We start from the raw sequence: 14278 nt of genomic DNA on the forward strand, positions 1-14278 counted from the left end.
GCCCAGAGTTAGTTTGGAGGCTTTAGATGCAAATTTTGCTCATTTGTCAGCAAACTAGCCTGCCATATCCACTGCTTTATGAAGCAGTTAGACTGAAGCATCATTCAGGGAAAGAATGTTGCCAAATATTTTATAAGATGGCTCTTGTCTTAATTAAATCTTACAATCCAAATTTCTACTCTCATAGCTACAGAAATGAGAGCATACTATAGCACCCAGTGGAAATAACAAAATAAAGCCTCAGGTTGCACAATGGAAGGATTCCAGAAATAACAGAAAATAACAAGGTTCTTTAAATGATTAAGAATGATTAAGGCTAAACAAGTAAAAGGTCTAAAACCTAGCTAGTGGGCTCAAACTCAGACAATATTTGAGCCGGATGGTCTTAAAAACTTCCACTGGCATACATTTTTCAGTCTGCTTCCTGCTCTTTGCCCAAATACATAATTTGTTTCGAACAGATAATCAAGGGAGATATAGTGGTTTGAATGAAAATGGCCACCATAGACTCATATATTTGCATGCTTAGTCTCAGTTGATGAACTGTTTGGAATGGATTAGGAGGTCTGACCTTGTGGGAAGAGGTGTCACTGAGTGTGGGTTTTGAGGTTTCAAAATCCCATATGAGACTAAGTCTCTCATGTAGCATGAATCTCAAAGAGTCTTATTAATTAAAACAAACCCAGAGCCAGGTATTGGGGTGAACACTGGAAGATCAGAGAGACAAAACAAGCCACAGCTAACTTTACCTGGCCAACTTCTCAGCTGATCTTGTTTCCTCAGACTGGAAGCCTCTGTGTCCTCACATCCAAATGGCTCTCAGCTGAACTGTGCTGCTCAAAACCTAAAAGCTTAACCAGCCAAAATGCTTCTAGATTCTGGTCCTCACACCTTATTATACCCTTTTGCTTTCTGACATCACTCCCTGGGATTAAAGCCTCGATTTCTGGGATTAAAGTCGTGGGTCACCCACCATGTTTGGCTGTATCCTTGAACACATGGATTTCTGCCTCTGGAATGCTAGGATTTAAGGCATGTGCTACCACTGCCTAACCTCTATGTTTAATATTGTGGCTGTTCTGTCTCTGATCCCAGATAAGTTTATTAGAGTGCACAATATCTTGGGGAACACAATACCACCTCACTCTCTCTTAATTCTCTTTCTCACTCTCTCTCCCCCACTTCTCTCTCTCTCTGTCATTGCCTGCTGCCTGTGGATCAGGACATAAAGCTCTCAGCTGTATCATGCCTGCCTACCTGCCATGATGACATTGGACTAAACCTCTGAAATTGTAAGTAAGCCCAATTAAATACTTTTTTTTTATTTTATAAAAGTTGCCTTAGTCACGGTTTCTCTTCTCGGCAATAGAATGGAAATTAAAAGGAGAGACAGAAATGAAAACTGTTCACCGGCCAAAGCACAAACTCCTTACTTTCTTCCGTCATGATCTATGGTTTAATGCTCTTCTTATCCATGCCATTCTTACTGTCCGTTGTTTTGCTCAATTTTTGTTCTTTTAATGCTCTTAAGCACTTTGGGCTAATTTTCCACTCATGAAAAGAAACAGTTCATGTAGTCTTTCCCTAGATTGCTACACTGTAGGCTCTGGACAACAAGGCATTTTTCTCTAAGCTGATCAAGTGACTACTATATGAGTAATGGCTTTGGACTCATGGTTTTCACAGCATGTTTTGTGCAATAGATGGGATTAATGAAGAGATTAACACCTAATATATAAAAAACTGGATCAGGCCCTCTGGATAAGTGAGACAGTTGATTAGCTTGATCTGTTTGGGAGGCATCCAGGCAGTGGGACCAGGTCCTGTACTCAGTGCATGAGCTGGCAGTTTGGAACCTGGGGCTTATACAGGGACACTTGGCTCAGCCTGGGAGGAGGGGACTGGACCTGCCTGGAATGAATCTACCAAGTTGAACTCAATCCTCAGGGGAGTCTTTGCCATGGAGGAGATGGGAATGGGCTGGGGGAAAGGCAGGGGGGTGGGGGGGTAGGGAGAACAAGGGAATCTGTGGCTGATATGTAAAATTAAATTAAATTATAAAATAAAATTAAAAAACAATAAAATAAAAGCATGTATTAAAGCGGCAAATCACTAACAAGGATTCCTTAAAGACATTTCTAAAAGATTATAAAAGTAAATACTGAAGTTAAGGAGAGAGATTAGTAAGCATTGAAAGTGTGGAGAAAGTTCAGTCAGGTAAGGGCATGGTGACCTGTAATCCCAGAGCTGGAGAGACAGACACAGGCAGAGTCTAGAGGCTGGCTAGTCAGTCAGTTGGTCCAGCCTAAGTGAGTTCCACACCAATGAGAAAAACCTACTCTCAAAAATCACACCGGATAACACCATGAAAGGGACACCTGAAGTTGTTCTTTGTCTCCCCTGACACACTTGTACCCACACAAGTACTCTATATAGGACCATATACATATGCACAAATGTTTTCAAAATAACCTAAGAAACCAAGCATTTAATGCAATTAAGTATAGTTTCCACTACGTGTGATATCACTTCCTCATTGAAAACTGAGTTTGGTCAGACACTGATGAGGATGTTACTTTAAAATCCACCAATTCCTTTTTAACACAGGAGAAACACAGCCTTTCTGGAACCACAGGGACCAAGCGCTGCCACATAAAGACCCCTCCTTACTGGCCTTCATTTCGTTTCCCTATGCAACTATTTAGATGGGAATATTCACAAAAGGAAACAGAGAAGTTATAGTCACTGCTGTAGTAAGTTCTTTGATTTCCTCCTCCCATCTTCTATTAAATTGCATTTTTGACCTCTTCTCAAAACCAAACGACATGTCTTTGTAGTCGCAAGACTACAAAGCAAATGCATTTAAGAAGATCTCACATGCAAAAATGTTTCTTTTAAAAGGGGGGCTAGAATGATAAATCAGAGGTTAAGAACACTGACTGCATTTCCAGAGGATCTGGGTTTAAGTCTTAGCATCTACATGGTGCCTCCCATAATTTTCTGTAACTTTAGTTTTGGCCTCCTCAGACACCAGGCATGCATCTAATGCACAGACATACAAGCAGACAAAACAACCACTCCTACATAAAAAATAATATAAAAAACTTAGAGAGAAAAACCATATTTGGATGTTTGAAATGACTTTGGATGCACTTTGCCTCATTTTGAAAATATGTAGCAACTAATTTTTAAATTATGGAAAACCTCATGGCATATAATTTTTATGTTGAATACTAACATTACTAACACCTGTTCTCATAGTCTTAGCAAGAACTTTGTGATCATATCAACAACCTTGCTAGTGATCTAAGCTTCTCAAACATGGTGTTTACCACAAATGCTATGCTTTGTGGAAAACAAGGAAATGTTATGCTGGAAAGGAAATGCTATAACCACAGAAAGTATGTATTTGAGGATCAACAAAGAACAAAATAAAATAAAACCACTAAATTCGCTAATGGATGACAGAACTCTTGAATTCTGATTGTATTTGATATGAATTTAAATATGGACATCCATATATGTGGGTGTATAGATATGTATGTTGGTCTTTATTTTTTCTTCTTCATTCTCTCCCACTCTCTTTCTTTCCCTACTTCTTTCTTCCCCTCTCTCTGTGTCCTACTTTACACTTACATGGTGTTTTAAAAGCAGAAAATTTGTTTGTTTCTTCAAAGGTTATCATGCCCTTCTCTCCCTTTTCTGGCTAATCACATCCTAATTTTTTTCTGACCTCATGAAAGGTCTTTCTTAATTAATCTCAGTAGAATCAGGCTGGATGAGGTAGTGCAGTGAGATATAAAAGAGCTAGTGGGCAGTGTCCCCAAGAGCAGAGAGGCTGCCCTGTATTCATTGCCTTTGAAGTAACTGCCTGCTCCAAAAGCTTGGTGCTACTGGAGTCTTCTTTGAATTAAACTTGAAAGTCACAGAAAAATCTACCTCTGCCTCTTTACTGGGTTGAAGTTATGAACCCAACTTGAAACTTCCTCCCTCTAAACATCTTGTGGCAGAAAGATAATTTATTGTTTTAAGGCCAAAGTAGTAGATTTCTGTTTCAAAATTAAGGTCCAGTCTACTTTTAATCAAATTATGGTATTACTGGATTTATTTCTAGTATATAAAAACCACTAACCATTAAAATGTACATAAATGCATCCCAAATATCCCAGAAGTGTTTATTAAAAATAGATGGTAGGATTGGGAGAGATAGCTTGGCAGTTAAGAATACTTGGTTGTGGCATAATGAGAACAGGGACTTAGATCCCTGCACCCATATAACAAACTGGGCATCCAGCAAACAACTGTAACTTCAGCTGCACGAGATCTGATGTCTCTGTGTACTTCTGGTCTCTGTGCACATAGGCACATCTACTCCCTCTTGCCTCCCTCACATACTCACAAAGGCAGACAATATACATAAATTTTAAATATAATGAAAAGGTAGATGAGAATAATTCACATACTTCTGAGTATGTATATTAACATACAGGAAGTGATGCTTATTCAAAAATTAATCTACATATATTTTCCTACAAGGATCTGTCCCTGGTGCATGGGCAGGCTTTTTGGAGACCAGTGCCTAGGGTGTGACACCTTGCACAGCCTTGGTGCATGGGAGGGGCTTGGACCTGCCTCAGCTGAGAGTGCCAGGCTCTGCTGACTCCCCATGGGAGACCTTGAGTTTGGAAATGTGGGGATGGGGGTGGGTTGGTGGGGGAAGGTTGGGGAGGTGGGAAGAGGTTGGTATGTAAAGTGAATAGAAAATTTCTTAATAATAATAAAAAGAGAGTACTGGATGACGACAATGAAACAATTAAAAACTTTAATATTCTTCTTAGTTTTGTAATTTCATACATGTGTACAATGAAACATCATTATATCTATCTCCAATTTCCCTCCTCCAACTCCTGTCATATCTTCCTCTATATGCTCTGCTCCCAACGTTCTCTCTATCTTTTCTCTCTCACTCATTAAGTTTAACTAGTGCTATTCACATGTGGACAAATGTGGAAGTACTCACAAGACTATGCAAGTCCTACATACAAGTGGTCATATCCTCACAAAAGAATGATTCCCCCTCCCTTGTAACTATCTGCTGCCAATATCTCCCCAGTATGGGAAGGGCTGGCATATCAACCTGTCTATGCCAGGATTTTGAGTGGCTTAATCTTGTTCTGGTCCTATGAAAGTCACCAGAGCCGCTATGAGTTTATGAGGATAATAGCTTCGACAAGTTCAGAAGACAGAACTCTTCCATGTCCTCTGGCCCTTACATTATTTCTGCACACTCTTACATTGTGGTCTCTGAGCCTTGGTGGAAGTGAGGTTAGTACAGATGTTCTGATGAGGGCTGAGCATGTAGTCATTTCCTCTCAGTACTCTGACTGGTTATGTATCTCTCCATTGACTTCTGCTTACTGTGAAAAGAAGCCTTTTTTTTTTGCCCAAAGTCTTGAGAACAGCCAAAGTTTATGAATATAACCACAAATATGTAGAAGTCAAGTGGCAGAATGACCAGTTGGCAAAATCACAATAGTAGATCCTGTCCTAGGGCCTATGCCCCACCCCCTACCAACCATTAGATAAGGGTTGTAATACAAGTCATGAAATTCCCTCCTATGGGGCAGTCTTCTGCTATAACCAGAAAGTGGTTAGTTACACCATTAATAGCTGTGCCCTTATTGTGCCAGAGACACTTCCTGTGTAGCATCTAAGTCCATCTCTGAGTAACAACACTGCTGTCATCTCTCCCCACAGGTCTTCACATTTCTGGTTGATTGTGACTTATTTCTCTATATCCTGCCACCCAAATGTGTGAGGTCTCCCACAATAGAGTCTTACCATGGAGTTTTGGTGAATAACCACAGCTAATGACAATAGCTTGTGTTATTTTGAGGCCCTTTCAGGCCAAAAATTCATAGGGAAGGATATCATGCCTTGTACTGCAATTTCCATTTTCTCCCATGTTTCCTGGGAGCAACATTGTCCACCCCTGCAGAACAATTCTGTTTGAACTCTCTTTTTCTTTCTTTCTTTCTTTCTTTCTTTCTTTCTTTCTTTCTTTCTTTCTTTCTTTCTTTCTTTCTTTCTTTCTCTCTTTCTTTCTTTTTTTTTTTTTTGGTTTTTCAAGACAGGGTTTCTCTGTATAGCTTTGCACCTTTTCCTGGAACTCACTTGGTAGTCCAGGCTGGCCTCGAACTCACAGAGATCCGCCTGCCTCTGCCTCCCGAGTGCTGGGATTAAAGGCATGCACCACCACCGCCTGGCTCAACTCTTTTTCTGAAGTTGCATTTTGAAAAAAATTTCATTAACTAGTAGGTTTCCAAAAGGATCTTGTTTTTTTTTTTTTTTTGTTGTTGTTGTTAATCCTTTCCTACCTCTACCCTCCTATACTCCCAGTCCAAATTAATCCCTCAATTTTCATTATTCCCCCTCTTCTTTCATTTCACATGTATTCAACTAATCCTCTAATTTTTAAAAGTTGTGTTGTGAAAAAGCAGGCTTCAGTATGAGTTTTAATACATTTTCACATTAAAGAAAACTATTTTATGCATTCTTGGGATTGAGAAAACATAATTTAAAAAAGTCAAGACTCTGAAATCTCATCTTATGAACTGGGATGTGTGAAAAATAGTGTCCAGTGTCCACTGAAATGGACAGAGATGCCTGAGCAGGCTGTGATAGCCTGGCAGTGGGCTGTACTGTTTACAGCTGTTTACATGCCAATCTTTGTCCATGTCTATATTTCTTTCTCAGTCTTCTTCTGAGTTATTTCAGGAGATGATATTCTTCCAGTAAATTTTTCCTGTGCTTGAGTTATCTATAACCTGTCTGTTTATCTTCTTATAGATAAGAATGTTGGTTAGTATAATATCTATCTATCTATCTATCTATCTATCTATCTGTCTGTCTGTCTGTCTGTCTGTCTGTCTGTCTGTCTATCTATCTATCATCTATCATCTAACTACTTGTTGCCTATCCAGCTGTCATCTATTTATATATTTTTATTGGTCACTGTCAGATTATCAATATTTGAATTTACCATTTAACAAATCTAATAGGACAAACAATATTTCATTGCTAATTTCCTCTTTCACCATGGAAGGCAGTGCATATCCAGTGATCACATTGTTATATTTAGATTGATTCTGCAGCATTTTCCCATTATTGACCACTTCCCTGTTCAATAGTTTTGTGGTTTCAATATGGAATGTTCCTGATAGATGCACATATTTGAACTTGCTTTCCAGTTGGTGGCACTGTTTTGAGGAGTTGGAATTTGCATCGGTTGTTATACTAAAGTCTTAAACCTGTATGCTTTTCAGATCATATCAGGTCTTTTGTATTCTTCTTACCACTTTCAACACTAGCCTTGGCTCTCACATTAAATTTCAAGATTCTCTTCTTCTTCTTTTCCTTTTCAAGTTGTATATTTTGTGTTTCTTTTGTCCCACTTGGTCTTTTTTGTTGTAGATGTGCATAAGAGTGATTTCCACATGACAGAGTCAATATTAGACTATCTTGAAATCTCTTTCACTGAACATATTCCATTAATGTTCAGTTTACTTTAAGGAAAATTTTATGACAAGGGTGGAAAGCAGCCATATTCTTTGTCAAAATATCACAGGAATCGTCTCTAGCTCAGTTGCTAATACTTTTTCCATTTGAAACCTCTTGTGCTGGGCCTCCACAATCTATGTAGTTCTCAGACTACTGTCTACCAAGACTCTACTAGGATGGCTCATTAAGCTCTGCTCAGAGTGTTCAACTGCTTTGCTAATTCGAAGTCCCTCCAAAAATGTAGCCTAGTTAGGCCTGTATCAGCAATAGTCTACTTCTGGTGCCAAGCTCTGCATTAGTTATTTTTCTACTGCTGTAATAAAACACCAAGACCATGACAATTTATGAAAGAAAGAATTTGTGATTTTAGTTTCAGTTTTAGTGTCCATGATGACAGAGCAAAGGAACAAATGGTTGCTCACATCTTGATCCACAATTACAATGCTTTGTGAGAACAGTGGGAAACACGAGTGAGTTTGTCTTTTGAAACCTTAAAGGCCACTCTTCATGACATATCTCCTATAACAAGTCCACACCTTATTCTTCCCTCAAAGTTTCAAACTGTGGACCATGTATACAAATATATTAGCCTGTGGGAGCCATTACTATCCAAACCAACACATATATGAAGGTCATTTTTACCAATATCATTTATAAAATGAGTTTTATAAAATAAAGTATTTCTGCCAACTAATCGATGCCACCTTGTTAAAGCAGAGATCTATGTATCATAAGCCTCTTCTATGTGGTGTGTGTATTCACGTGCCCATGTAATCACCTGCAGAGGCCAGGGGGTTTACCTCAAGATGCCTTTCCTCAACCACTTATCCAACTTAATGAACTAAGCTATTTTGAGGCAGACCAACTTTCTGAACTAGTAGATTAGATTATCTCAGCCAGACTGGCTGGACAACAATCCCCTGAGATATGCCTCTCTTCATTCCTGGGCATTGTGGTGACAGGGACAAAAGGCATTTGGCTTTTACTTGTCTTCAGGGGACTACCATATTGACATTTAGATATTTTAATCCACTTCTGTGCTTTAACACTGGAATCACAAACGTATACTAATTTGGAAAATTTCATATTTTAATGATGTACTCTAGCACATTTTGCAAATACTATATTATAAAGAGTTTTTTTTTTAAATCATTCGTAAACAGAATGAACATCTTTTAAAAGCATTGGGGGAGGGGTTACCTTGTATCAGTTGTTTTTAAACTCAGCTTATCAGTGTTCATGGTGTTCCATGGAGGAAGGGGTGTCAATAGGATCTTCACCCTCCCATCAGTTAGAACAGGCCTGCTGTTAGTTTCATACATTCTGGTTCTAAGTAAAAAACAAAAAAAAAAGTGTCTTACTGATTTAATAATATTTGGAAACTGCTAGACTATATTTCATGGCTTTTTGGACTTGGCGGTGCATCAGAGTGCCTTGGAGAGAGTCATAAAAGTACTAATTTCTGGGTATTTTTCCATACCTACTAAATATAAATTTATGGGCTGGGTTGTAATATCTGTATTTTTACCAAGCTCTTGAGGCAAGTTTTATTCAGCTGGCTTTTCAATGTAATGACCTCTAAGGCTCTTTCCAAATTTTAAGGTTCTATAATTCTTATAAGTTCAGTTGGATTTATAACTAGAAAATTTTCACAATAATGGATGTCATTTACTTTCATACTGTAGATCATCAGGACAAGTAGATAAACTATATATATATATGTATGTATACATGATTTTATTATGTATCTTATAAACAAATATATAATTTAATAGATAACTAATATCAAATTTATTGCTTGTATTAATATATACTTGACTATACAATAAAGAATTCATATATATATATATATATATATATATATATAAAGAATCCACATATATAAAAAGAAAAGCCATAACCTAAATAACAGAGATGTCATCATATGTTTATAGAGATTTTTATATGTACCCAGTTTAATGTTAGTAAATATGAGTTAATTATAACATCAAGGGTTAGCAAAGTTTAGTTGATTAAGAGTACAGGGATGATAACAAATATTAGAAAACAAAATCAAATCTCTTTATGTCTGCATGTCTGTGTTTTTCTAACTGTCTGTGTCTATCTCTGTCTCTTTCTCTTCACACATAGGCACACAGACACAGACTGACAGACAGACAGACACACACACACACACACACACACACACACACATACACATATACACACACACACAGGGTCTGCCTCTTCATATCTCAGACATATCATAGAAATGAAAACCAGGAAAAACAGCAAAAGAAAGAAAGTCAAAAGAGATTAGTGTTCCACTAACATTTAGGTTTCTTTCATTTCAGCACCACAGATACTGAGAGGCTCAGAATCTCATTTGGAGGAAAGAGCAAGGGATTTGGGCAGAAAATCTCAGTGCCATGCCCTGTATGTGACTTTTCTCATCTCCAAGATGGGGAACAGCACAACAGCCACAGGTATTATGAGGATTAAATGAGGCCTTGTGCAGCAATGAAAGATTCTAAATGAGAGCAATGCTTCCGGATAATGTGGAATGGAATAGTGTCATCGTGCTCTCTTCTTTTCAAAGGAAAAATGTCTGCCCAAGACAAATCTAAGAGGCAACAGATAATGCATGTAGTGTGCATGCAAAAGTGGGCACAAGGCTGTGTTCTCTCATTCACCCATTCACCCATTCACCCATTCACCCATTCATGACACAAGTTACCAAGCACTTTCATCTCACTTGTGCATATTCCAATATTCTAGACTATAGGCAAAACAGAGAATGGTCAAGTTCTCACATACTTTTTGAATATTGTTAAATAGAACAGTATTAATTCTAAATCAAATAATTGAAAATGTATAAGAACTTTTAAAATGTAAATTGAGTATGAAATAAGGAAAACCTCAGATAAAAGAGGGTGGCTATGGATAGAATTTTTGAATGAATATGATTTGAACTTTAAAAAATATGTAAAGTTGTTTTCATACAATATATTTTCATCATATTCTTTGCAGTCCCCCAACTTCTCCCAAAGCTTCACTACCTCTTTCCCCACCTAACTTCATGTTCTTTCTCTCAGTGAACAACAAGAAAAATAAGACAAGTCCAAACATGAAAATCAAAACAGGCAAAGAAGGAAATTAATAAGGCAAAAACAAAAACAAAAACAAAAACAAAACAGTTCACAAAAACTCATGGAACCCATTTTCTATTGGCCAATTAGTCCTGGGCATGAGGCCAATCCAGAAGTGTGGTTGATATATGCATTGACACTCCATTGGAGAAAACTGATTTTCCTCTTCCCAGTAGCTACCAATTACAAACAACTTGCGGAATAGGGCAAGGACTTTGTGTCCATTTTCCCTTCTCAGTGCTGAAATGTTGTCTGGTTCAAACTTGTGCATGTCTTGTGAGTGCTGCCGCTGTGAGGACACATTGTGTCTGGAAGATGCTATTTCCTTGGAATCATCGAACACTTTTGGCTCTTACAACTTTCCCATCTCTTCTGCATAGATCCATGAGCCTGGAGGGCAGGGGTTTTTATTTATAAATAAAGAGTAAGGAAAGGCAAGTGATTCAGTGGCTTGGTGAAGAAAAGTCTATTCAGAAGAAACCAAAGTTTGCAAGCCTCCCTCTCCACCAGGGCAGCACGGTGTCCTTGGTGTAGTCTCTCTTACTTGGAGCTCTCTTGGGATTTATGTCACTGGCCACCTCCTCTCAGAACTCTCTGCATTTGACCTCTTGTTTACTTAATGTCTCTCTCATGCTAGATTATCTCTGCAAACTTCTGTCAATGGACACCAAGTTCTTACTTGGTTTCATTCTGTATTCAAAACTACTTTCCTGTTTTAGACTGGCATTCTCATTTTTTCTAGCCAAACAGTAGTTCCATGAATTAGTAGGAATATGGACTATTTTGTTTTTGTGGACAAAGTGCCTGCAATTATTTCTCATAGTGAGTATTATGTCTGACTGTGGTTTCCTTTCAAAGCAGTGGTTTTTCTCTACAAAAGCAGAATAGTAAGCATGTCGATCTTATGATGAGTGATTTGACTCCAAAGCACTCCATCAACAAGATAGTGTCTAACTAACTGTAAAACTACTACTAGAGTCTTTTTTTTTTTTTTTTTTTTTTGGTTTTTTCGAGACAGGGTTTCTCTGTGCAGCTTTGCGCCTTTCCTGGAGCTCACTTGGTAGCCCAGGCTGGCCTCGAAACTAGAGTCTTATTTATGCTCTGAACCAGTAAAGCTGGAGCTCCCTGGAGGGGCGCATGTCCTGAAAAGTTTGTCTCCACCACAGTACCATCAGCAGTCTGCTGCTTGTTGATGTCATGCTGCAGGGGTGCTCCAAAACTACTCATTAATACTCATCAGTATATTGAGCGAAGGGAAAACAATTAACTTCTTAGTGCAGGATTCTAAATATGATGTTGAGAATGGCATCAGATAACTAAATCGCACTTCAAATGACCACCAGTGTCTTATTTGACACTGAAACTGAGTGAATCAAAATTGATTTTTTTAATCCTCCCCCACCCCCAATAGAGTGTTTTATAGAACTAACCTTGGGGGGAAATGGTGGAGTGGTTGAAGTTAGTTTAAAATGAGAAAAATGGAAAAGCAAAGAGTATGATTCAGGTTTTGCTTATCTGTTTCTAGCCTCTCTTCTTGACCCTAAATAACAGATTAAATTTCTCCTTGGAGCCTGACTCAGTGCTCATGAAGGAAGTGCAATGAGCCTCTCATGTACCACATATTTGGGAGCAAATATAATAAGCAAGGCATGTAAGAGCAACCTAACAACCTCATGAGATTTTTGCAGTATGTGGGAAGTGCATGACTTTTAAAAGATGCAGTTTTCTAAATGATACCTTTAAAAGATCAACTACAGGTCTTAAGAGACCATAGGATTTAAGGAATCTATAAATTTCAGAAACAAATAGTCACCATGAAATAGAGACAAAAATTGAAGCTCTGTTTCACTATGAACATGAGTCCTTTTCATGTTTGTATTTCAATTTTTAAAATTCAATTCTCTTATATATATTATTACCTTTTACTCTCTATTTTATTTTAAAGATTTATTCACACTTGCGCGTGTGCGCGCGCGCACTCGCGCGTGTGTGTGTGTGTGTGTGTGTGTGTGTGTGTGTGTGTGTGTAAAGAGACAACAAATAAAATTTCAGCAGCATATAGGGGCAAGATATGAAAACAACCTGAGAAAAACTTCACTAAGTGGAAGATGGTTGGTATATGTGTGTAGAGGTGTAGGATGTCTCACCATTCACACACAGAGGTTAGAAGACAACTTGTACTGTTAGTTCGCTTGCATTATGTGGGTTCTGGAAATCAAGCGCAGGTTATCAGCTTGACAGTATAAGCATTAATCCACTGATGAGCCATTTCACTGGTCCTCATTTTTCTTTTTAATTGATTCTTTAATATCAATTCAGCATCTAGTTATTTCTATGACAAGCTCTTATTATATAGTTCATACTGGTTTAGAATTCATAGCCTCAGTCTCCTGTGAAGTCTAGGATGTGGATGCTAGCAGTGAATGCCATCCTGCCTTATCTTTTCACTATATTTTAGTGTAGAGTTTGTTGATATTAAGAAAATTTATATTACTGGTGTCCTTGTTTCACACTGTTTCTGGGATCAGAAAGCAGAGAAAATTGATCAATTCTGTGTTCAGCTGGCTTTCTTCTGTTTAGAAAGTTCTGGACCCAAGCCCAGGGAATAGTGCATCTACCTTTAGTGCATCACTTTCCACCTTGGTTAACACAATCAACACAGTCCTCCACTGGTGTGTGTGGAGGATTATATACTATATAAGACCAGATTTTGTCACTCTGTCAATCAGCACTAACCATCAGTGGACAGTCACTACCATCTCCTACAGCATTTTTAATCTTCTAAATTCTAAATCTCTGTACCAACTTACCAGTAATTTCCTTTTCCCCACACTCCTCATTCTTGACCACCACCTGTATGCTTTTGATAAGTTGTTCTACCCTTCCATTTCAAATTTATTATTCAAAATGTTTTACACATACAAACTTTTAAACCTAACAACAACTTTCATTGTCTTGTTCCATTCTGAAAATGCAGGATGGTGGGGCTTACATCTGTCAAATATCATGTGCAAAAACCCTTGTTCTGCCATGAAACTGATACACACAAGACACAGATCCAGGAAGGACACAGGATAAAGTCAAATTGGCATGTCAGAGGATGGTCAAGATGTTCACTTATGTGTCTATAATGTGTATACACTAAAAAAATTGTCATTGTGGAGTATAACAACCAAAAAAGACTAGAGTCATGATATATGAGGAACTACTTTTTAAAAAGAAGAATGCTTGACCAAGCAACATGAAACCTCTTCAAGTATCACACACTTTGTGAATTGTGAGTGTTGTAATTGCTGCCATTGACTGGAACTGCAACAATAGTATTAGCTGGGAAAGCTCATAACAAAGACATCTCTATAGGATGGCCAAACTTAGAATCATTCTAAGAAATGTCTTGGAGGTTCAAGAAAAAGTGCTGTGATGAATTGTCCTCTGGGTAGGATGCATATTAGAGTTATTAACACCGTATATAACTTAACAGGAGCTCTGAAGAAAATTTAATCACATAAGGCAAAGTGATTCCCCTTTCAGCTTGCCTAGGGAGGGTGAAGAGCTTGGGTTATGCAGTTAATAAGTAGTGAGTCCTACTG

Source organism: Peromyscus maniculatus, chromosome 6 (assembly GCF_049852395.1).
Source record: "Peromyscus maniculatus bairdii isolate BWxNUB_F1_BW_parent chromosome 6, HU_Pman_BW_mat_3.1, whole genome shotgun sequence".
Taxonomy (NCBI): Eukaryota; Metazoa; Chordata; class Mammalia; order Rodentia; family Cricetidae; genus Peromyscus; species Peromyscus maniculatus.